The sequence below is a fragment of the Psittacula echo genome (genome assembly GCF_963264785.1).
Source record: "Psittacula echo genome assembly, chromosome: 2".
In the NCBI taxonomy this organism is placed as follows: domain Eukaryota; kingdom Metazoa; phylum Chordata; class Aves; order Psittaciformes; family Psittacidae; genus Psittacula; species Psittacula echo.
Genome location: NC_137737.1, coordinates 49,327,442 through 49,353,812, shown reverse-complemented (window position 1 = coordinate 49,353,812; position 26,371 = coordinate 49,327,442). Strand labels below are relative to the sequence as shown.

Genomic DNA, 26,371 nt, shown 5'->3' with positions numbered 1-26,371 from the left:
ACCTCCAGCAACATCAGAAAGCCTAAAATCTTTTGAAAACAGAGATGCACTCACTGTTTAACTTAAACCTCATAACAAACTTCCAGTTGCAGGCCATCAACTCCCTTTCTACTACCAGAGATAACATACTTCCTCACTATCTTTCACACCCTTCGGTATCCGCAAGGATTATTACACCTCAGCAGACGAAATCAGAGCTACCATCTCAGCTTTGAAAAGAGTTTTAGCACCTGCTGAGGACGTTACATAGTTGATATGAGAAATAACAGATGCCTCTCCCAAAAGTATGTTATTAATTCCATACATTAACTCCTGTTTAAACGAAGTTTACCTTTATTAGCTTCACAAGTGTTTTGAATACCCAACACATGTAATATGTCAAGAATTATTCATGTTCTCAGCCCAGGTAAAGCTGCTAACTCAGATATAGGATAGTTAAGCTTATAGAGCATCATCAAGGAAACCTGACAAATCCTAATCCTGAAAGCCTGCAAGTTTCCCTTCAGTTTAGCATTACGAACACTGCTACAAACTAGAGCTTGTAATTTTAATCAGACAGCTGTTTTAGAAGCTTTTCAAGGAAAGATTTCATGTAAGAATTGAACTATCATCCCACTGTATGGTACACATGTTACCATTCTGTAGATGAATAACCCTATGAAACTGTATCTTTCTGACACAGAAAGCCTGTAACAGAACTCAGGGCTTTCCATTTTCCTTTCAAAGCATGAAATCAGTTTCTTTACAGAGCAGATGTGGCAAGCAATCCATCATTCAAAGGACAGCATTATTTAAAAGAAAATATACTGTGAAGTTATTACATTACCACAGTGAACAAATAAGCTGTGAACAGAAAAAAGAACAACCCAAACACTAACACCACCAAGAAGTACATTTGTTGGTGGCAATCTCTGCAATCACCATTGTACCTACATCACTTGTAAACTCTGTATTGCACAACAGCAGTTAAAAAGCTGACATGACATAAATATTTAGCCATACCATGTGTCTATAGAAATTAATACTGAATACACTACTATTTTAAAAATCACCACAAGGCTCTGAATTTGCTTAACTGCTAACTAGCAAAACAGTTGGGGGAAGAGCTGAAAATTTTATCTCTGGAGCTTAATGCAATCCAGACATTCAAAGCCTGCCAGATGATGGTTTCAAAATATCCACGCATCCAGCATATGTGCCAGCACGGTGCCTGGAAAGTTAGATTTCAAATAACTGGATGAAAGTACCATCTGATTTGTCTCAGTTTTCCTTCTTGCAAAAAAACAAATGACTCATGCCCAGGCACCCACCTGGCAGCATCCAGGACAAAACTGCAACTTTTTGGTTACTGAAGAGGAACAGGGACATAAGCGCCCAGAGAGTACTCAGGACAGGACCCTTGATGGGTACCAGGCATTTTAAAACACATGTGGCAACTGGGTGTTACCAAGAAATACATCGTGTCAGAAGACCATTTAAACCTTTATACAGTATGTTTTTAACAGTTCACAATAAAACCCCACGAGCCCAAATGGTTTTGAGCTGCTGCTGCATCTACTTCACAAGGGTTTTGATAAAGCTTCTGTTCTTTATAAGGTTGATAGCCTTCAAAACTGTTCTACAATTCTATCAGTTGTCTCTTCAAATGTAGTCTCTCCTCTAAGAATGGCTGAGATTTCAAGAGAAACAGTACACCTTGTTATTTAAAGGGAACACTGCATTTCCTTATTTAAAGATTTCTGAAACATTTCTGCACTAGGCTTCACAAGTGATTCACAACTCCCATCATTTACTGAGCTTTCTAACTCACACACAAACCTGTGCGATGGAACTACACACCAGAACCAATCATGCTGCAAGTCTAGAAATTGAGACTGTTACAGTAATTAGCTGTCCAAGAGATACCAAGCAAGAAGTTACTGAACAAACGCAATAAAATACCAAAGAAACATGATAGCGGTAAGTGATAAGGATTCTATACAGAGGTATGCAAAAACCTCTTTCAGTCGAGAGCAAGAAAAATGGGAAGATGTTAAGAGTTACAGCCTTATTCACTCATCTAATCTCAAGCAACAATAATAAAGATCTTGATAGTACATAGAAGATAATGGGATGACCACTACCAACAAATAACTCTGATTATTTTCCTTTTATCTATCCTTTTCTGCAAAAGAACCCAAACAGAAAGCAAAAAGAAACAAACAAGAAAAACCAACAAAACCCCCAAACATTACCATTTAAGATTACTAGGAGTGCCTACCAAGGCAGGAATTGGGAAGAAATTTTTGTCCCTGATAAGAGTATGAAGTGCCTTGAAGACAAGCGTGATTGTGTCATGAGCAGTTTTCAGTTTGCTTATGGCTTGTTCTCAGTTTTCGAATCTGAAGCAGCACTCTCCTGACTGCAAGCTGAAGCACATAACATGAAGAAACCCAACTCATTAACAGGGGTTGCTTCGTGTAGCACATCCATCACAAAGCCACAAGCTTGTTTCCCTCACTGTAAGTGGACTAATAGCAACCAGCGCCCTGCAGGTTATCCATAAAGATGCATATTTAAATTCTATATAAGTACCATGTCAGATAAGATTCTTTTACCAGATAATTTCAAAAAGTAACAAACTATTAATTAAAATAAACCCTTCACTCTCCCCTTTGTGCATTATGTCAGTCTACCCCTCAAATGGCATTTATTCTAGTCACGCACCCAAACCATGACAGTTCTAAAATGAAGGGTGGGATGCTACTTCAATATAGAGCATCTGTGATCATAATTCTCCACAACCCATTTTCTCTTGAAAAGTTGTTCTATCCAGTTGACTGTACAATCACAAATTTTACATTCATTACCAAGGCCTACAAAAAGCAGAGAACACCTCACATTGGAGCAAAAAGGTTTTTGATTTTCCTCAGGAAAGATATCAAGAATTTACCACTCCAGCACATTAGGCAAGTATCTCAATGCATGATGATTTTCCACTAAAATACTCTATCACTTGCCCTCCGACAGGTTCATGAGCATTTGATCTCCTCCCTATCTCCCAGCTCTGGTGTCTCTTCTCATTTTTTCAGACAGAAAACATGACCAGCAGGAACAGAATTTTAATAAATTTGAACAATCCCCCTTTCCTATAAACAGCTAAACAGAAAAATACACAGTAGTTGCTTACACACATACTTTACTTCTAGGCCTCCCAGAACAGTAGTAGAGAAGACCCAAGCTGAACAACTAATGCCTATAACCCTCCTTTCCTGTTCCCTAGGAATCCATCAGCAGCAGAGCACTGCAAACCAAGTACTGCAGCTCTGAGTGAAACTTAATAGTCAAGTGCACATCACCCTGCTGCTGCTCCTATTGCTCTTGCCTACAAAGCACCACAGGGTGGGGGGAAGACACAGTAACAAACCTGCAGGACTTTCAGAAGAGAAATCCCAGCAGAATTCCTACACTGAATTAAAGACTGAAAGGTCAATGCAAACCCCTGCTCTTCTGCATTGAAAGAAACAGAAAACCAACTAAGCCTGAACACAGGGCAACAACGCTTCAAAGCACCTACAGAAGGACAAGCTTAGAGTTCCATACCCCACACACCACACAGTATTTCACATGTCTCTGCTTCCAAGCATTATAATAGAAAACACATTTGTTAAATAAGCCTAATCAGAGAGGAAGACTAACTTGCCACATAATCTTCTAAAAATACCAGCCTAAACAATGGCCAAGCATGAAAACAAACAAGTTTATGCCTAATGTGGGTTAACAGTAACTGTACAATGTGATGGAAGCTCTCTCCTTCCACCAGGCTTTTTTGAATATATTTTAAAAATTGATGAGGTTTTCATCAGAGTACAAGCATCATGTATTATGCTAACCCACTGCTCACATTAATTTCTTGTAACACTCTAATCCACCTGCATTTACCTACTATGCTTGACTAAGCTATGAGGTAACAGCCTGTGCTTGCACAATGTCCAGTGCAGTGGGATTCCCATCTGCAAATGCAAATCTCAGCTGAGGTAATGCAAATAAAAGTGTTGGTATTTTTACTAACATATATCATTTTAACTGCTAAAACTGTTCACCTACTACACAAATATTAACTCTAGATGCTTTGGTGTGATCTTTGATGGGATAATTGCATTTTGCTCTGAAAGACAAAGCTCCTCAATAACTTCAGATATCTTCACACCTACAAATTAGCTGGGAGACTATTCCAGGCTTTCAGTGTAATACCAGTATTTAATGTCAACTACTGTTCAGTGATGTGGAAATTATTTTTTTTCACTTAAGGCAACATTAGGAAAGCCTCACAGAAATCTGGTTCCGAAGTTTATCACCATCAAATGCAAAATCTCATCTAATTCATCAACTTGAACTGTTGCACTCTTGATTTATTCTAAATAAAGGTAACTTCTTAAAAACTTCGGCATGTATTACTCCCTTCCCATAGCCAACCAAGACACCACGTTAAGTGGTTATTGGAAAAAGACGTGAAAGTTCTCAGATAATTTTTCCTATTCTTCATTTTGACATGTCTTATGCTGCAAGGTGAGTTTACTTTGGCACTCTGGATGCTAAGCCTGCCTTGTTCTATCATATCTTCTTGGAACTCCTGCACGCATGAGGAATTATTACGCAAGGAAACTAGCTTGCATAGCAATATATTTTTCTCGTTTCTCTTCCCTCCCCACATAGCTGACTTGCTCTCATTTAACCAAGGGGTTTTTGGGGGTATGCTTTTCTTTATATATTTAAGGGAAGTCAGAGATTCACCTTCCTATTCCACTGCTGAAGGAAGTAACAATTAAGTATTCTAGAAGTTCACACACAGCAGTAAAGTTGATAGAAACTGTTGCACTTCGATCATCAGAGATAGCTCTCATTCTAAGACTGAAACTTACACCTGACTGGGAATGAAAACTAGAAGAGATGCCGAACTTTGCTGGCTAATGGACTCAACTGCACCTCACCATGCCAGTGTCGTAGTAACCAGATCTGTCATTTTATAAATTCTGTTTCTTTCACAAAACAACTGCAAGTTCTACAGTACTTTACTGGCTGCTTCGAATTTTTAAAGCTAAGATGCAGCAACTGATGGTCTATTTGGCCTTTCCTAATTCTTCAAAGATACAACACGTGACAAATTACCAGCAGCTTTAGCACTTGCTTAGAGAGAAGTTAAATATTGTGCATGAAGAGTGTCAATTTAGTAGTGCTGGGAACAACAAACTTCCTTGTTTCAATTACTGAATGTTCCTCCCCCCAACTTGCCAACACCATCTTTACATTTTCCGCATACTTTACTATGCTGCTGACCAGCAAGTGGCCAGTGCCCACTCACAATGCTGCCTGTGACTCTAGGCAGTACAGTTCACAAAGGTAAAGGAAATAACTAACCCATCTCTACTGGGCAGGATTTTATGGAGACCATCTTCTTCAGAAAAATTCAGGAGTTGGCAGAAGAGAATGCAGTATTTTATAATGAAAGACAAGACTAAAAACAACACTTGAACCTATAACGTTAATTTTTAAAGCACTTCCAAGGGTGAGGTTAGAAGTCTGACTTTCTTTAACAAGTCTTAATAGGCTTATCATCTTAGAATATTACTACTATTTGGATTTCATGTTTCAAGTCTGCAATCAGTGCTGTGCTTAAGCAAGAGGAGGTCAAAAACTGTACTAGGAACTTCTAGGACACTTAATATTTTTAGTGTTTTGACTTACTTTTAAAGACACATACATAGCTTCAAAGCTGATCTCCTAAATTCTTCACAGGCACATTCACAGACCACACAATAAATGCTTAATGCAAGGAAGCAGAAATCTTAACACCAAGGATCTCAAAATCAAATGCATGCAGAAACCTTCTCCAGAATTCTACTGCATGCAGACTGACGGGACGGCTGTTGCAGTGCTGCTAGAACACATTTTCTGTCAGAAGAGGTCCAAATTAAATGAGAGAGAAAAAGGTCTACAGCAGTATAAAGTCCAGGTGAGAGGCATATATGGAACCAAGTAAGATGTTCATAATTACAGAGGTAAATAAAAACATACAAAAATGAGTTTTGTTCCAACACAAATATATACAGTAATCTTGGACTATGACAAGACTACTGTAATAAACAGCAAAGGCAAGACATCTGCAAAGCCAACAGCCTAGGATGAACTCCCCTCAGGCTTTGGGGTTGAGGGTTTGGTTGGTTTTTTTTGGTGGGTTTTTTTGTTGGTTTTTGGTTTTGTTTGGTTTTGGTCGTGTCCCCCCCCCCCCCCGATTACTTTAAAGGCATTCATTTACCTAAAACTTGTTTGTTAAGATTTGGTCCTGAACATGTTTCAAAACTTAAAGTGAAATTAAACTACTTACAGAAGAAACATCATTCAACTTTAAGGTTCTGTAATACAAAAAAGGAAGCTAATGTTTTTGCCAATGATTATTTCATTAGCTTCTTTGCCAAAAATAGATTTTAACCCAAATGATCCAGTCATTTTAGTATTACTTCCTCTTTTGAAAAAAGCCACTATCCTCCATTACAAGCTTCACCGAAATCAGAAGCAACTCTTGCTTGCTTTTAAAGTGCTGTATGAAAGGCTATCACCTACTGAGTGTACATTTGTTCACAGTTAGAGCACCCCACCTTTTTAGAGTATCACTGTAATCAAAACTACTGGTAATTCAGGTTTTGACTCATTGTTAAAGGATGGACTGTTCCAATATTTCAGCTTGGATTCAATGACAATAATTCTTACTTGCAAGTCAAAATAACTGGGCAGAGACCCTCCTAAAATTTTCACTGATTTCTTGAATCCAGGCAGTTAAAATACACATTAAGAAACAGAAAGTTATAATTCTAACAAAGCAGATTATAAACTAAGCTGCAACATCTTCATTAACAAATTAAATTATCCCACTCCCTTCTTTGTAATACGAATCTTTTAGACATCTACTATAAAGAATCAGACAACAAGCTTTAAACAGGAACAGGGACACAAACCCAAGATCTTGGAGATATGCCAGTGCAGGCAATATTTTGCCCAAATTGTTTGCCTTGCTGCTTTAAACAGCAACATGTTGATCACTCTCTGTCCCTGTCAGGCAGCAACAACATTGAATGTGAATGAAATTCCAAGATAAGATCGCAAATTCCACACATAAAGGTAGCTCAGCACTTGAAGTAACTGTGCTCTAATGCATTCTTCACTTTTGTTCTATTTTTTGAATTTCTAGAACAAGAATCAGAAACCAGTAGGATACATCAAAATGTTTGAGCATAAGCCTTCAGTGCCAGGGTAGCAAATCAAGCTACTTTCGACATTGGCCTGTTGTTTCAGCAGTTCCTTGTTTGAACAAGTCAGTCAGACTTGGTTGTGCAGCACCCTGCAACAGCATCATAACCTGTAAAAATATTCTTACGGATATCAATACTGACCAAAACCAAAACCATAAAGCTGCCAAAAGACATCCCTGTAGAGCTTAACAAGCATTTCATTAAGTTTCTGACAAGTAAAAATTAATCAAATGGTTAAATATTTTTCTCTCAACATAATCACTATTTAACTAATATTTTGTTTCTCAAGGTTCTCTGTCAGATCACTGGCATTCTGCAATTATAAAATACTTGGAAATAGACCACAGAACATTAGGTCTTCCTAGAAATACACTGAAACATTTTAGTAGAGTAACAGAAGCCTACAATTTTTTTTTGTAATTTCTAACTCCATTATCAAGACAGATGGAAGTCTGCCTTATGAATACCATCAATAAAGTATTAATATTCATCACTGTTGTTTATTTCCAGAAGGTAGCAGGGAAAGGCCAGTATGAGGAAGAATCTAAGCAGATACCTGTTCTGATACTTGTGCAACTTGTGCAAGAAAATACAAGAAATCTAAAAGCAAAATTAAGCGATACAATATTTAGATTTGCAAAAAGCCCAGCACAAGCTCTAGATAAAAATAAATATATGTTTGACAACTACATTCAAAACTCTAGGTACTCCTGAACAAGACCCATGTGAACTACTGACAGTATCTAAAGGTGTCATTTCCAAAGTTGGTATTGCCAGTGTTTGCTATTGTCAATAGTGAAAATGATAGTCATTTTAGGAAGGAATCCCAAACAGATACATCAAATCTGGGCCTAATTCACTATAAACTATCATGCCAGACAGATGTCTATATGTATCTATAGGCATCTATGTTTCTATCTATCTGTATGTGCAACAGTTCAGAACTAGAAGCTGTGTATAGTTACTTCCTTAAATAAATGTACACTGAACTCAAAATACCCATGAACTCTAGATGGCCAGAAAGACAATCCAGAATAAACCTTTACTGTAGGATATACACTCGGGGACACCAGCTCCTTACATGCCAACAGCCTTTTGTGAATAACAACAGAGCTGCTAGAAGTGCAGAGGTGGCAATCCATTCAGCTTATGAACAACTGATTCCTTTTGTATTACATCATTCAACTACCCATTAAGAAGCTGGACTGACAGGATCCAGAATATGCATAGCCCAGCCCTCCATGGTAAATGAGCGTTAGAAAAGATTAAGGCTCAAAGAAATTGGTGATTCATCAGGGCGTCAAAACAGCGTTTCCCCCATTCCCTGCAATGTTCTAGGCCAAGTAACTAGCCACATATTAGTAACCCCTGTCAGGCTCCCAATTTTGGAGTTAATTGCTGTTCCTGAAACACATACCCAGACACAAAATACCTGCAGCAGCACACATCACAGAACGACCACTGTCACGGCTATCCTAATGGCACAATTAGGCTGTATTACAGTCACACCTAATTTAAGTACTCCAAAGTACCTCTGTTGTCTGTAGGTATGACTCTGTAGCCTGCTTCCTAATAGAGAGGGAAACACCCCATTTAGAAAGTGTATGTAACAGCAACACATGCACAGAACACACAAACATGAAAGTCCAATGAAAGAAAGGATTATAAACCCTCCGCTCCATTGCATGACCAAAATTTAAGAAATATCAGTTATGAACTAATTAACAGAACTTGTTTCTCTCTTGCACTACTTTGTGGAACTTGGCTACATTAAATGAATGGGTAGTACAGAAATCAGCTTTTAGTCTCCCATTTCTAACAAGTTCCTCAAACTTGCTGGTTTTAGATAACACTTTTATCACACAACAGTCTAAGCCAGCATACAATTAAAGAGAAAGAAACAGACTGCTGGAATAGTACTTCTTCAATTATCCAGTATTTATATCACCAAATTACTTTTATTGACCAAGTGAAGTATCACAGTGTTTTTATATTCAGAAAAAGTGCTTCAGAAGTATTCTTGGTTTTGTGTTTGACTGTTGGAACACACTAGCCTGCCTTGAGTTTAGCACAGAGGAATTAATGCATAGGAAAAGGAAACAGAACTTCCTCAAAACATTAGTTTACAACTGTGTATCAAAGGTACCAGTTGAAAATGTTGTAAAAAGTGTATTACTAGTTCAGGGGGGGAAGAAGGTGCATGTGTGCATGTTTTGTCTTTTTTTAAAGGTATCACATAAAAGTAGCATTATTTCAAACTTTAATTTTTACATCAATTCCCCCTCCCTAATTTAATGACTGAGTTACATGGTGAAATCCACCTGTCTAGATCGTGTTTTATATGGACTAAACCAACAGTATTAGTTTCAATACACCTATGCCTTGCTTTGGGAACAATGTTGCTCAAATACCTTTCCAGGGACTTTACTACAAAAGTAGCTTTTACTCTCTGCTTCTATGCAGTTCTCCACATACTCTTGCCTCTTTCAAAACTGCAGGGGAGGGGTTAATTTTCTTCCTTACAACGTCCTGTTTTGTAACATCCTTCCTTTCCTACTCATACCTGTGTGCCCATTCTGAATGCAAATACAAGACACTTGCAATACTCATGTTAGTTTAGTATCGTTTATTACATACAAGAATAAATGCAGCCAAAGCTTATTTTCTATAGTTATTTCTAGGAGCTACTCAAACTTTCTGACTAAAAATGTATTTTACTAGTAAATGCTTCAAGGAACACAACACTATGTAAACCACATTTCTGACAAAGGCTTAATGCACATAACAGCTCCTCACATGTGTGCATACACATACACACGCACACACGGGGGGAAAAAATATATTAAAAAAAAAAAAAAAATCACACTCCTAAAGCTTGATATTCTCCAGTATTGAAACTATGTCTCTTTATGTTTTCTTCATCTGGTCTCTTCTGACTTTTTCTCTGTGCTAGCAACAGCCCTGTTGATGACACATTTGTTAGCTACCTCTACAGCCACCTTTGTACCTTCCTTCACAGAACATCTCCAAGACAAGAATGCTCTTCTTGAAGAGAATCAATAAGGTTGCTGCCCTTGACAAAACCTGCTTCTTCCAACACAGGCACAAGAAAAGACAAGTCAAGTGCTCTACATGCTTATTCGTTTACCTTACCTGTTAATTTACAAGAACATGAATCTCTGATGAATATATACAGGCACCATGGAATTAAACATTAATAGTGCTGAAGGGACAAAAAGCCACCTGGTTTAAAAAAATAACTGATGAAATACATCTACACCTCATAACTTTGTTCTTTATAACCCCTTTCTTGCTACCTTTCAGCTGTCACTTTAGATTAGTCACGCACTGTGACCAGAAACATGCCTTTTCTGTGTCTGCTCTGTGCATTTTGTGAGGTAATGTAATAAATATTTAACAAAGAGTTTATATTACCATGCCAATTAAGATCACAACTGATTTAAAGCCAAAGCCACTGCTAGATATGAGACTTGAGAGGCACAGCAACAGACCTCCACAGAACATGTAGATTAGGCAAACCTGACTGTATGCAGTTTACATTTCAGTAAAATACACCAAGTAGTTAATTTCAAACTACTCAAGTAAAACATCAGAGACAGAAAGTGTCTACATGGTTACTGCATGCCTCAAAAAGAAACTAAAAAAACACCCCACCAAAATCCCAAAGCCCTCACAACTGCCTCCAGTTCTAGATCTTCCATCTTTGTACTGAAGCAGACTGAAAAATTAGTCACATATCTAAACAATGTATGTATACACCTGTCAGTCATCCATACCTGCTATGTGTTTATTTGTATTAGAGCACGCATAAAAAGCAACTAAGGCAGAACACACTTGAGCTAACACCTTTATTCCCTTAAGGCATTTGTGTGTATACACTTGAAAAAATAGGAATAATTATGAGGGAAACAAATCAATCTAACCCAGAACATTGTGTGCACCTAAGGACCCAATTACATACCATGAAAGCACACAATCACTTAATTTAGGAACATCCAAGAGGTCAGATGTTTTCTATTAATTCATTTATGCAAATCTGTTTGAGTAAGTTGCTTTTGGTTTAGGTTTTGTTTTGTTTTTTTACAAAAAAAAAAAAAGTAAATCCAATTAAACATAAGAATAACTATTATGCAGTAACTTCCACATAAATAGTATGCACATATAAATGACAACACACCTAGAAGAATAAAATCTCCTATAAACATACAAAGTACATACTGTTTTCTGTACGTGCTTTATCAGGCCTCACAACTACTTTTCTCCTCCCCTTCATTTCCCACAGAAAATAATAAAAAATTAGAAAATACCCATTTTCTTCTACTAGGCAGAGTGATTAAGCTGATTAGCTTCCTATCTCAGGAATTAACTTGAAGAAATGCTTACAAGTTAGCAGGAAACAAGCAAAAGTTCAACCGATAAAAACAGTTACCAGATCAGAATCAAAACCCTGGAGTTGTGAAATCCCAGCAAGTTTAAGAAAAGAACACAGCATGCTTTGACCTTTGAAAATGTATTAAATCCGTAAAAAATGGGTAAGTTTGACATGAAACTTAAATCACATGAAAGGTTAAAGCCTTTCAGTAGTGATTCTGGTGCAGTATTTCAGAAAGGTTCCTACTCCCATTTTACTAAGGTTTCAGACTGAGACCAACAAAACTAGGCCAGAGACAAGACACAGGATCGGAAGCCAGAATTCCCATGGTTTTACCCCAACTGTGACTCAAGTTTAAACAGTGGTTTTGAAACCAGCTCTCTCTCTGTGGCCACAGGCAAGTCTTTACCACTTTGCCTCAATTCCCTTACCTGCAGAATAAAAATAATTATACTTATCTGCCACACAGGAATCTTGTACAACATTGTCTGGCAAGTGCACATCTGTTTAAACTGCGGACAAAGCTATGTAGTAATTTTGAGCATCTGCACAAACTGAAACTGAGAGTGACAACAACTCAGCTGAAGCAGCCAGCAAAGGCCCAACAACAACAAAATCCTAGGGGCAAAACATCGTTCGCGTGGTGGCTGCTTTTCCAAGTCTTGCTTCCTAACCAGATGGCCCGCTAGCGCCTGCACACCCCATTCATCGACTCGGGACACGGCTCTCAGGGGAAGTCAGCGCTGTCCCACATCTGCCCAGAGCGATCGGCGAGGGGGTCGCGGCTCTCCTGCCGGCAAGCGCTATACAGCCGGTGTTTCAGCTCTGCCCTCACACCCCTCGTGTCCCTTCCCCGACGCCACCAAGGCGCTCGCAACCCCTGCCCACGGGGATCAGCGGTAACACCAAACCGGCTGGGGGGGCAAAGCTCACTCGGTCCCTGCCCGGGCACCGATCGGGGCCGGAGCAGCGAGCACTGCTCGGTGAAGCCACGCTGCGGAAGCGCCCCGGCGGCCCAGCCCGGCAACCTGCCCTACCCCCCGCCACCATGGAGGCCCCGAGCCGGGATCCCTCCTCCTCCCTCCTACCTCTCCCCCGGGAACCGCCTCGGGTGGGAAGATGGCGGCTCCGGCCGCCTCCCCGGAGAGAGGGGGGTGGCGGAACGGGTGCGGTGGCTCTCCCCTTCTAGCCCCGCCATTCCCCCTCACACAGAGAAATGAAGGTGGAAAAGCAGACAAGGGGCCCAGGCAGGCACCGCCGCCGGGAGGGCGCGGGCCCCGGGAGGCCCCTCGCACTCACCTGTCACCAGCAGCAGCCGCCGCCCTTGAGACGGGCCTCGGCAGGAAGCAGACAGACGGGCACGGGAGAGAAGTATCCACTGGTGCCGGGGCCTCTCGCTCCTGCCGGGCTTTCCGCTAGCGCCGGGGCCTCTCGCTGCGCCGCCGCCGCCGCCGGGGCCTCGCCGCCGCCGGATGCCAGGAGAAGGAGAGCGGAGAGGGGGGCGGGGGCCGGGAGGAGGAGCGGGCGGCGGCAGCAGAGCGGGGAGGGGGGGTCGCGGAGGAGAAGGCGGCGGCGGCGGCTCCGGGGCCCGAAACGTCTCCGAGCCGAGACTCAACCACCCGCTCGCATGAGAGACCCGCTTCCGGCTCCCGGCGGAAGTCCCTCCTCCGCCGGCGGGAGAAGATTGGTCAGCGACGCAGCGCGAAGCGACGCGCTCGGCCGGCACCAGCAGCCGCGGATTGGCGGAGCGGAGGCCCGCGCGCGGCTTGACGCGCGGCCGCACGTGACGCGCGTGACGTCACCCCCACTGAGAATGAGCGCGCGGAGGCCAGCCGACACCGCCCGCCTACCCTGAGGCGTTTTACCGCCTCGCGCTATCCGCGGGGCCGCCGGCGGGGCGGGGCGGGCCGCGCGCCTGCCTCAGCCCGGCCCCCTCCCCCGCGGCCTATCGCGCCTGTCCTGCCTATTGGTCTTATCGCTTCTGTCGCTTCCCCGGTGACGGCTGCGGGCACCGTGCGGTTCCTCAGCAGCCCTGACAGATCTCCCCTGCGGGAGCGCGGCCCGCGAAGGGACAGTACCGCCCCCGTGAGCCCGCCTGGCCCGTGCTCGCCATCACCGCGGCCACGAGTCTGGGAAAGCTGTCTCGACTTTCCGTTGACACAGGGCGCGTTGTCGCCTTCTGAAGCGCTGTCACAACAGCAGTGGGAGGATCCAGATGCCTGTCCAAAATTGTATATCCTACCACGGAATATTCTACCTCTGAATATAGCAGCGTCTGTGGAGTAAGGCTGAGTAGCTGCGGCTTCAAAAGACAGTGATAAACATAAAGGGGTTTTATGAGAAGAGTATTTCATGGAAGAGCCTTCTGTTTCAGGTGGGACACCATTGTGTAAGAAGGGATCTTCTAACTTATCAGCCTCTTTACCGAGGACTAAAGCATATCACCAGTTATCTGAAACTGTGGTGAATTCCAAGAGATTGAAGAGTTCATTTGTTTGACCAAAGAAGAAACAAGTCTTGTCAAACAGTTTTAGTTATTTATTATAAATCATGATTTGCTTTTAACTACAGTTAATTAGGCAAATGGAAAACATGTAGTTTCTTCTAAGGACTTAAACCCAAATGAACAAAAAACACTAGAAAGAATCGTCTTTCAGGATTACTCCCAGTCCTCAGCTTGCCTTTTACCTCAAACGTAGCAAAGCTACGTCATCTTACAATAATAATTACCTGTACCATGCATTGCTGGCCATCTTCGCATCAATCCAGATGGGCCCTTCTGGACCCTGTTTTTAATCCTTACTGATAAAGAATCATAGTTCTGCCTGCTAGAAATCCCCATGGAGACAATACTGCAGTTAACTCAGGAGACCTATTCTAAGCACACCCAAGTATCCTTTGGAGCAGTTTTTGAGGTTACTGTATTGTTCCAAATCCCTAGCTAGCAGAGGAAATAAAGTATGTCATAGTACCTGAAATGAAATCAGGTCTCATCAGACGTGAAGCTTTACCATTCGTCTGAGGGAAGTGTGTCTCAGCAAGTGCTTCCAACACAGGTGGTGGGGTTTTTTCCATAGTAAGTTCTTCTGGAGCTGTTACAAGGAAGAAATGCTGATCAAAGGAAGATGGCTAGCATAGAGCCTGATGAGGAAAAGGAATAAAACTTAGCTTTGAGCATAGGGATTTTATTCTTTGATGCCAGACTGCTTTTCAGCAGACTACAGTTCTTTTCTTGAAAAGAAGAAGAAACATCTAATTTTAAGCTGACAAACATCATGAGTCCCATTATATCCTTGTTTTAGAGGAGCCTCAAAGTTCCTGATACTTACCCTTTAAACATACAGTCTTCACCTCTCCCCCAAGGCATACTCCCATGCAACACTTGGACAGAAAACCAAACCCATCAGACTAATAACACTGCACTGTATCATTCCCTCTGCTGTCTCAGGGTTTATGACGGCAGAGCTCATCTTCTCCCTTTCTGTAACTGAAGGAGTGTGTGAGAGAGAAAGACTGATTCCCATCAAAGACCAGCATATGGAGACAGCCTCGTGGTAGGAGGGAGTTTTCTTTAATGGGTAGAGTTTGTTGGTTGTTTTGGATTTTTTCCCCAAAGCAGCTTATCTGTGTTATTAAAGGAAAAGAATACCTTCAGACTAAATTTTTTAAAAGCCCGATGTTATAAAGGTGTTATATATTGATAAACATGGCAATATGTATCTATGACTCTGATTTTTATTTCCTATTGTTAACTTTTGTTGTGGTTGAGTAACAGTGAAAATAATGCACTTTTTCCATAAAGTAATAGGAATTTTCTACTTGCCTGGGCCACTTCTAATTCCCTTCTCAGTGTGGGGGATGTAGAACTTAATCACTGAATGCTTCCAATTTTTAAAGGCATGCTGCTGGCATCAAAGAGATTTGACAATTTTCCTTGGTACGCTGCTAGCTGAGGAATGTGTGCACAGATACGAGTAAAACATTACAAATCAGCAATGGATGCTGTGTGGTAATGCAAGCTACTGTTTCTTCTACAGCTCAAACTCAGCAGTCTGCAGAGAGAATGCATCTGTGAAGGAACAATGTGTGTGAACAACAGGATTGTGAGTCCACAAACATCAGGCAAGATGAGGCTAAGATGTAGTTGGTTCTTTCTTGATCTGTGGTCAAACAGATGTAGAAGAGATTATGTAAGTTACTTCTCAATATATTAGTGATTTATAAGTTGGGCTTTTTTTTTAAATCAGGAGCCCTAGTTCAGCAACAAAGAATGAGGTATTTGGTATACTTAAGAAGATAACTCCTTACAAAGAGGAACTGCAAAAAATACAGTATTCCTGGAAGCCAAACCTAGAATTGAGCACTCACACCCTTAGAAGTCACTAAATACATTGCAATGCGTGGGCTTTACAGTCTTTATGATTTCGTTTAAGTATAATGCAAAGGATAATATTTCCTTCCTCAAAAGAGCATAGAGAACAATTCATTAAAGTTTGTGAAGCACTTGGGTGACATAAGAAAAATTCCACTCAAACAGGACTAGATTGTTCCTTCCAGCCTTGTTCCTTCAGCAGGTTAGTCAGATTTCTTTAAGACATAGGGACCATTTTAAAATAAAGTTGTGGCGTGAGTGCCAACCATTGTTAAATCTTGGGTTTCATTAACACGGCGTTAAAAAGTCTAAGCTGAAGATGGTACCATAAATATTAAAACCATTGTTAACTGCAGCTGATTACAAACTTTGAGGAGATGGTTTAACAGTAATAATTACTGTTAATTGGGCATAATCACAACTCTGGAAATAACCATTCTATTTCATGCACTTTACACTATCATCAAACGAACAAAATAACTGTTACAGCTGAAACCAGGACACTAGTATAGAGGCCTTACTTTGTCTATATGTAGCAGGTCTGTAGCAGAGCCAGGACTTGAAAACAGATCTCTCACATTCTGGGTTTGTACAATATACTGTGTTCAATTTAGTTCTTTTTTGTCTGTGACAATATTTGTTTCTGTAGCATGAACCCATTTTTAAAATCTGACTAGGCCTTAATGGGAATCATGTAATTTATATAAATTTTGTGGCTGAATAAGAATTTTCCAAAGGGAGCTGAAACCAACTCAATGTAACCACTGTGTGAAGTATGAATGTATTTATGCCCAATTAACAGGTAGCAAACTAAGGTATGAAGATGTTTGAGCTCAGTGTTGTAACTGTGCAAAAGTTGTGTATGCTGTAATAAAGTACTATAATTTTGTATTTCTGTCCTCTTGAGCCCTATGCTAAGATTCAGTGGGGAATATATATATGCATATATTTTAATACCCCAAGCTTCCCATTTCAAACATGAGCATCTTTGATTGTATTTTCTGCTCTTGTTCTCATAGATTGTAGAAAGATTTTCTGTTTCCAATTTTTGCTTTTGGCTGCAGTTTTGATTCTCTCATTCTCAAATATGTTGGAGATCTGTGAGGAAAATTGCATGGAAGTTTTCAGGCTACTAGATGAGTGATTTGCAAAGATACTAGTATCAAATGTTTCTAGTTGTACATACATGTGCGTAGACTGTGTAAGCCACAATAGTGAGCTTGGTTGAAAAGATGAAAGATAATAACAATATTTAAGATTTGAAATATAAGCAAATAGCCTCTATAGAAATATGTGTGGCACCTTTTTTTCCGATTATTCAAGAAAAATGTAGTCCTTGACTGAAATCAACATTTTATTTGGTGATTAGTCAATTTATCATCAGATAGGCTTTGTAATGGCCTGCCTGTCACAGCAGATTATGATGTACAAAAAGACCAAATGTAGAATTCAGGAAGTGTCTCTTTTTTTAAGTTTATTCAGGCTAAATGAAACATTAATTACAAAAAATGTGGTTCTAAAACAACACTTTTCCCTGAATCTAGCATTAGTCATATTGCTAAATATTATGCAGTGTTATTAACATAGAACACAATTTAAATCACAGAGCTCTCCTAAATTTTCCATTTACTTGGAGAAGCTGCTTTAACTCTGCATCAAATATCTGTCTGTGACACAGAAATGCAGTTGGTTCTAAAGGCCATCAGAAGTGTATTTGTTCAATTATAGCAATAGTGAAGATCCTTTAGCTCTTATTCATGGGTGTATATTCCTTGGTGGATAAAGCAACACATCTGGAAATGGTAAAGCTTAGTAATGAAGAGTTAGCAGATTCTCTGCTGGCTTCCCTTGAATGTTCATTTGAACTTGGAAACTGTATTGCTGCTTGGCTATAGAGCTACTCCATTCTCATCGCATAAATGGCTGTGCAGTGTTGAAGGACAGGGAGATTGGGGTCCTCACCTTATCTTTTACAGAAATGGATGTTTTCAGATAGTAGGTGTGTCATTAATCTGTGATGGGTGGGTGTCCTGCTCATACCTGTATTTACACACAAGTGTCTGAATTAGTACAGGGGAGAAGGAGATTTTTTTTTTTTTTTTTTTGCCTATCAAATTGGGCTATGGATAGATTATGAGGCTGTGATACTGTGATTTGTGTAATAGAGCTGTATGGGTTGGACTTCAAGAGATTGTACTTGCAGCGTGTTGACAGTGCAGCCTGGTTCGTGAGCAGAAAGGCAAAACTGTACTGACAGAGGAAGGGGAGAAGTACGTTGTCCTTTCTCTTCAGAGTCAGGATTTCACGGTGCAATTGATGTTCCTTCAACTAGGCACCTTTGGGTTTCTCCTTCATCTCTTTCTCCATCAAATACCTACAACAGCAGGATGCTGAGGGTGTAAATTTACTCTTAACACCACAGAAGAAGACTGCTGCAGACTGCTATGTCATATGTGTATTGGATACAAGACAGGTCATCTATAATGATGTGGCTAAAAGTTTCAGATTTATAATAAAGAGCACTTGATGGAGACTGTGGTAAATATACAAGAAATTCAGACACAGGTTAGTGTTTCAAATGCCGTAAACCAGTGACTATTACAAGTTTAAAAATTACTTTGAAATACTGTGGTCTAGTTGTAGGGTCTGAGAAATGCTTTAGTGTCAGCATGCTGGATAGTCCTTTACATCAGGAGTTTGTTCCTAGGGGCATAGTGGGTTGCAGTAATCTCTTTAACACTAGTCCTTTCTAGGGTCATTGCATTGCTGGATAGAAAGGAGTGTATCCAAAACACCCTTTTAGTGCTGGTGATTCCCAGCTGCTGTCACAGTCCTTTGAGACCATTGGTAGCTGGTGTAGTTGGGAAGGCACTACCCAGACCGTGCCAAGAACAGTTGGCTCCAGGCAACTGTGCTTCAGTCTTCAGATGCACTCAAACTGCTCAGTCCGAGCAAGAAGACCATGTATCCTTTTTCAAAGTACTGGGTGTACAGTGTCTGACGCTTCATTTCAGCCTAAGTTGGTTGTTCTTGGCCTTGGGGATTTTTTCACAGCTTCAAGAAATGATCCACTCTATTGCTTATAATTATTTATATCCAACAAAAGGGATTCTTCTGAGAGCTTTACACCTTATGGCTGGATTATGAGGTGACATCTTTCTTAGTGATGCAAAGTACTTGAGCTAGAAGAGGTGATTATAGACGACAGCAGGAAAGGTGGCAGGCAAACCCGATTTGTTGTATTCATCAGTCACGACTTGAAGCGTTTTTGGTTTGTTTCATTTCACACATCCTTTTGAATTATAGGCTTATTGCTCCTGAAGCTGCAGAGCTGAAGGTGATTATTAGATAAGTCAAAAAAAAAGTGTCATTCTTCACATGCTGAAATGTCTAAAAGCTAATTCTGTTGTAGATCACCTATACTCTGCTATGTAAATAAGAACAGATAATGGCAATTTATGCATCACAAAAATTAATTACATGAAAGCAGGGTCTGTAGTCAGTAGGAATCGATAACATCCAGTCCTAAAAATCTACAGATCATGCATGAATATGTTTAATTAATTATATTAAATAATTTTACCATAAATCTTACCTGCACTCGCACATGTATTTTGAGATAGATGTTTGAGGGGATTTTTTTGTCCAGAAATGCCCACTAGCCTCTGCTTGGTCTCTGATAAACCAGCTCCAAGTTCCCTATAATCCTAAGGAGAGGAGGGGAAAAGAGGGTCAGAGCAGAGCTGGTTGTCTCTGAGCTCCTTCTTAAGAGGATCTCTACGCTTGTCACCAGGGTGGAGGAGCAGAGTGGCTTTATGTCTTGAACTTGGCTAGCTTTACTTGTAAATACTTCTAAATTGACATACATTATAGTTACTTCAGGTTAATCTATTTAAAAGAAACCTCTGCTGCTTGGTCTTGAGATATTTTATGCCCATAATTTATAGACACAGTATAACATATAAACACTCTAATTGGGTTCTCTGACTTGTGCTCTGCAAAAGCAAGCAGGCCCTCAGATAAAGAAGCAATGATTCCACAAGAAAAGACCATTAGCTGTTGAAACTTTGTAAAATCATGTCTGATTGTTCTTTACACTTCTTCCCCCTCAGTTGGAGAAGACAATGACTCTCTGGAGGCCTGTAAAAAAATCACTTAATGCTGCTGAATACAAGAAATTGTCAAGATGATTTATTCAATACAGTCTTATGACCTCTCTTCCCTGTTGCAGAGCCCTTTTCCATGACCTGGAAGTTCATTTCTGGTTTTCAGCCTCAGAAAGATTCCAGTAAGAGGGAAGGTTTCCACACCTGTTGTTTTCTAATGCTCAGAAAGATACGCAGTTAAATCTTACTTGAGAAGTCACAATGCACTCTTCTCAGTTTAAGCTTCAAGTGGTGTTCCTGGCATCTGAAACGTGTACCTAACCAAAGGTCCTTGATCCTCAGGATATTTTTCAGAGGAAGCATTTACTGACATAAATTGCTGCTGCTCTCATAAAAATTTCTGACTCATCTGTTTCCCCATCTACAACAGGGAAGTTGAAGATCAGCTCAAGCTGCTGCCTGCTCCAAGACTCAGAGAACTCTTACTAAAATAACTATCTCTAAGGAGGAAGGGGGTTAGTTTATTCTCTTGTCTTCATAGTGCTTTCTTGACTCAGCTGTGATGCAGCATTGACACCAACTCCATTAAATCATCCACAGGTTGAGCAGGGCCAAGCACTTGGTGGTAATGGATTAACTTCAGAGCTGAAGCTACGCTGATGCCCAGTAATAAGCCCTAACTTCCAACTGCCACATCAGAAGGAGGAAGGTCGTGTTTAGTATTTGGCAATTCTGTGTAAATGTCTTGGATATCACAGGCCAAACTGGCACTAGACATCTATGCTTAACAGCTGGTTTGTGTGCTGAGAGGTCTGCTTCAGGGTGAGGTAAGCAGATCTCTGGACTCCACTAACTGTAACCAAAGCTTGGATCATTCATCCTTTTTGGTATTACTACAGGTGGATAAACTCACCATGAGAACTACCTATGCTGTTTTTCCTCTTGGCTAGGCCAGTTCTGAGTTAGGTCTGTGGGGCTGGCAGCTTATCTAGTGGCTTTTGTGAAATGTGCATGTGGTTCAGTGTTTACTGGACAAATATGTGCATCAGAAAATATTCTGCCTTGCTGCCACGCTGGCTGGCAAAGGCCAATGCCTGGTAGTGAAAACGTGAGCCCAGGTGAGACAAATGCTATATGACCTACACACCTGAGAGACGTTTTCTTCACAACTGGCTTTCTGGCACAGGAGCAAAGTGTTTCCCTCCAACCTTCTGTGCCTCCTCTGTGCCTGGAGAGAGAAGAGCTCTGAGAGTATGGCTGTGAAATTTGAACAGGACATGAACTGTGCAGATGCATGTAATATACAACTAAACCCTGGTTTTCAGTACATGGTGATTTTTAAAAGAGCTTAATGCTGCCTTTAGTGCCTTTTGCATTTCTAGCACCTCTTCTACATGTTGCACAGTAGTAGCACATTTTGGTGTCTGCTGTAATATGGATAGTATTTTGGTCATGTGTTTCTGATTTTCATTGAGTAGTAAGTGGGGGGTATACTGCAGAGATAAACAAACTATCTTTTAAAATGAATTATAAAAGTGATCTCTGTATGAGGAAGCATGTCCTTGGATCCTGTGAAGTGAGTTGGGTGGCAGATAAAGGTGAGCTGCATCTCACTGGGAACGAGTGTGTGGGATAATGGTGGGTGATGTCCCAAGACAACACAGCAGATGGTCCCAGGAAATCCAGATAAGGTCTTGCTGAGAGACCAGTAGGAAACCTGCATGTTGGTACATGGTCCATCCTGGAGACTGGATCGCAAGCAGGCAAATAAACCAAGAGAAGAGGCAAAATGGATGAATTTGACCTCCCTTGCTTTGTAGACCATCAGGGAAGGAAAGGCCTTGTATGTCCCTGCTGATAATCCAGCCCCAAGCTTGTGATAGGCAGACCTGAACCAATGGTATGTAAGTAGATGGAAGTTACAAACATATAAAAAACAATCTTAAATAGGATTAAGTAGATACTTAAAATTATTTTAAGTGCAGTCTTTCTACTGAGAAATACAAATTGCATTGGGAACCAGGAAGGGGAAAAAGACAAATGAAGCATGCAGGATTTGTTTTGTTGTTTTGTTTTTAATTGAAAAACATGTAATTCTAAAAAATAAACAGGGTGGCATAAAAAATATTTTGTTTCTCCTGCCTCTGTGGGTAGTACGGGTACCTCTTTTGCTCATCAACTTTCTTTCTTTGAAACTCTTGGCATCGTGTTTTCTAATTAAATTGTAAGCTCTTCAGAGCAGAAGCTATATTCAGATATAAAGCAGTAAACACCCTGCAGCAATAAATACTTACCCTGATTGGCACCACTGAGCAATATAAACACAATGTAAACAATGAGAAGCCTAAGAGGTGCTGAGCCCTGGATAAATACTGTTCCTTTCCAGCAGTTTACCTTACAGTTAAATAAATTCTAACAGTATGCAAAACCATGTAAGCGCATCAGCTAAAGGCAGGCTGGATACTGCTTGGAGGTATGGAAAGTCATGAGAAGCTGGGTGAGCCCCATAGAATCATAGAATCACAAAATGGTTTGGGTTGGAAAGGACCTCAAAATCATCTAGTTCCAACCCCCCTGCCATGGCAGAGACACCTCACTCTAAACCATGTCGCCCAAGGCTCTGTCCAACCTGGCCTTGATGTTCTCTGAGAGGAAAGATGATCTGAGAGAAGCTGATTTGGAACTTAGAGCCAAACTTCCCACCCTTTGGGAAGGAAAAAAATTGACAGACTGTCCTCTTCTTATGTGACATTCAGGGTGGCTTTTATCTCATGGAGTAAATGTCAATATATGAGACGTATCTGAACTCCCATCACAGACAGTGAAACACGGAGAGCTATCCACCTGACTGCTTCAGTGGCCCACGTATATTTGTCTAGTGCCATTTGAGATGCCCTGTAATAGGCCTCAAATTTCCAACTGCCACATCAGAAGGAAGAACGTCATGTTTAGTATTTGGCAATTCTGTGTAAGTGTCTTGAATATCACAGGCCAAGCTGGCACTAGACATCTATGCTTAACCAGCTGGTTTGTGTGCAAGAGGTCTGCTTCAGGGTGAGGTGAGCAGATCTTTGGACTCCACTGACTGTAACGAAGGCTTGGATATCCAATTCACATGTGGATACCTACCAGGTCTCTTAATCAATCTGCAAGTGGAATATTAGTGTTGTTTAAGATGAGCCCCAAGACAAGACTTATCTTAGTGTCCTTTAAGAAAATAGTTACAAAATTGGCTGATTCCTGACACTGTAAAAGTGCTTTATACTCCTTCGAAAAATTAGAGGTCTTAACATGAGCTGAAGATGCATGCGAAAATGTAGGTTTCAGACATGCTCTGAGCAAGTGTGCCCCCTCTGAGTAGATGCATAAAGCCAGTACTCATTGTGTGGACACCAGAGTTGGTTCAGCACCAGAAGCTGTCAGCTGATGCCGAGAGGCAGGGCAGGGTTAGCTCACCTGGAGAGCCACTGGCCTTGCATGTTCTCAGAGAGTGTTTCCTTCCAAGTGTGTGGGAATCAAGGACTATCTTTTGCTTATGTGTTTATACACCACAAACACAAGGAGCACGTTGTCTCTGACAAGGACACTGGTGCAAAACAAATTAAAAATACAGACTGAAAGCCAAAATGTAAAGAAGTGGTGCAGCACTGGAAGAGGTTGCCCAGAGAAGCTGTAGATGCCCCATCCCTGGAAGCGTTCAAGGCCAGTGGAAGGTGTCCCTGCCCATGGCAGGGTGTTGGAACCTGATGGTCTTTAGGTCTCTTCCAACTCAAACCATTCTGTGATTCTGTGTGATTGCGTGATATGTACCGATGGTGACGCAGGTCCTTGAGGCAAGACTGAGGTCTTCTGAGGTTTCACTCAATATCTCAACTAAAAAGTTTTCATATCTATGCATGATATTCTATATCAAAAAAATAGTATTTGAGTACTGCCTGAAAGTTGCTGGTTTTTCTCTAAAAGCAAATGCAGTAAAAAAACAGTCCTTGACCACAAGGGACTACAGCATGAGGTGTGATCAGACAAAAGAAATGAGAAGGGTATGTAATATCACAGGTGTGTTGCCTAAGTGTAGGAGCAGAACAGATGGACTGACTGTCTCTGTGTTCCCAGATGTTCTCAAAGTGAGCAGGAACTGACTACCACTAAGAGTTTTTATCTGAAGGTCAGTACCAGTATGGTTTTCACCTCATATAAACAAAGAAAAAGAAGGGTTTGTTCTGCTTCACTGGAGGAAAAAAAACAACCCACAATAGACTTCCATTCAGGCGCACAAATAGCAACTGTCCTGTGACTTCTCTATTTAAATGGGTATCCATGGTGAGATCTGCATCACTTTCGTTAGATGGCTGCAGCACGGTGCTGTGGTTCACGCTGCAGACAGGAAGGAAAAATTCCCCTTACAATGAGTGAATGAATGAAGGAGGAAATGCCATAAGATATCAAGTCGCTGTTGCATCACGCTGTAAAAAATAATGCCTCAGTTTTCCACCACTGCTTTACTATCCCTCCACTCTATTTTTCCAAGCCGATTCAAGTTAAATGCTAGTCTGTAGGTACAACCCTGAGCAACAGATGGTACATAAATAGGTGTAAAAACTGCAGCATTGCAAAATAGGTGTAAAAACTGCAGCTGTGTGGTGCGGTTGACACACTGGAGGGAAGGGATGCCATCCAGAGAGATCTTGACAGGCTAGAAAGGTGGGCCAGTGCGAACCTCATGAAGTTCAGCAAGGCCAAGTGCAAGGTCCTGCACCTAGGTTGGGGTAGTCCCAGGCACAGCTGCAGGCTGGCAGGGAATGGACAGAGAGCAGCCCTGAGGAGAAGGACTTGGGGGTGCTGGTTGACGAGAAGTTCAACATGACCTGTATGCTGGGCTGCATCAAAAGGAGCGTGGCCAGCAGGTCAAGGGAGGGGATTCTCCCCCTCTATTCTGCTCTTGTGAGATCCCACCTGCAGTACTGCGTTCAACTCTGGAGCCCCCAATATAAGAGGGATATAGACCTCCTTGAGCAAATCCAGGGGAGACCACAAAGATGCTCAGAGGGCTGAAGCTCCTGTCCTATGGAGACAGGCTGAGATTGTTGGGCTTGTTCAGCCTGGAGAAGAGAAGGCTCTGGGCAGCTTCCAGTACCTAAGTGGGCCAACAAGAAATCTGGAGAAGGACTTTTTACAGGGGCATGTAGTGATAGGATAAGGGGGAATGGCTTTAAACTGGCAGAGGGGAGATTTACATTAGATATTAGGAAAAAAATCACTATGAGGGTGGTGAGGCACTGGCACAGGTTGCACAGAGAAGTTAGGGATGCCTCATCCCTGGCATTGTTCAAGGACAAGTTGGACAGGGCTTTGAGCGACCTGACCGTGTGGAAGGTGTCCCTCCCATGGCACAGGGGTTGGAACAAGGTGATCTTTAAGGTCCCTTCCAACCTGAACTATTTTATGATTCTATGATTACAAGGGGCTTCCTTCCCAGGCTGCATTTCTTGTTTGCTTTCTTCTTTTCTTTGTTGGCAGCTGGGACTAGTAATCTGCTCTATGATATATGAGCCTGGGTCAGGCCCCTCCAGGATCTTGCCTGGCACAGAGCACACAGGATACACGCAGAGTACACATTGGTACTGTAGGTACCAGTGCAGATGTCTGCTGTGCAAGTGGCCTCGAGTGGCAAAAGGGAAAGTGAAGTCAGGGCAAGATTGTTGGACTTCTTGAACCGCCTTTTTTCTGGTGAGAGTGGCATATCTGCCTAAATGTAGGATACTTACCAATATGTTACCAAGGCCGTTTATATCGGCGATATCTGAAACAAAAATTAAAACCAACTAAAGTCCAAACGAATGAATGACAACTTCGTGGTGCTGGAATAGTTATTGAAACAAAGAAATGCAGTTCTGCCAAATACGGGCTTTAAAAAAATTGTGCATGCAACCCCAAAATAAGGCAAAACTGGGTTAAGGAATGAAATGTGAAAACATTACTTTTGGGTTGTTACTTAGGTTCTGCATAAAAATACTGAGGTTTCACACTTGTGAGATCTAATCTGTACATGTATCACCCAGAAACATTTTACAGTGTCATATTCTGGTAGTAAATTGAATGTAAAAATCCTTTTATAGATCATAGCATTTACCATAAAATTATTAGCAATGCTAATGCTGGATACAAATTGGAAGATACCAATACACCAATGATAATGCACTGAACTTTAATTTCA

General features: G+C 41.2%; 1 protein-coding gene across 7 annotated transcripts in view; it reads right to left on the bottom strand.

Annotated features, from left to right (window-relative positions):
• LARP4B (La ribonucleoprotein 4B) overlaps positions 1-13,358 on the bottom strand; it is a 61,365-nt gene extending 48,007 nt beyond the window's left edge. For all 7 annotated transcript variants that reach the window (XR_013958934.1, XM_080639502.1, XM_080639501.1 and 4 more), the window contains exon 1: positions 12,979-13,358. The gene's annotated coding sequence lies outside the window, so the exon portion shown is untranslated. The remainder of the gene's footprint in view (positions 1-12,978) is intronic.
• Between the last annotated feature and the right edge of the window lie 13,013 nt (positions 13,359-26,371).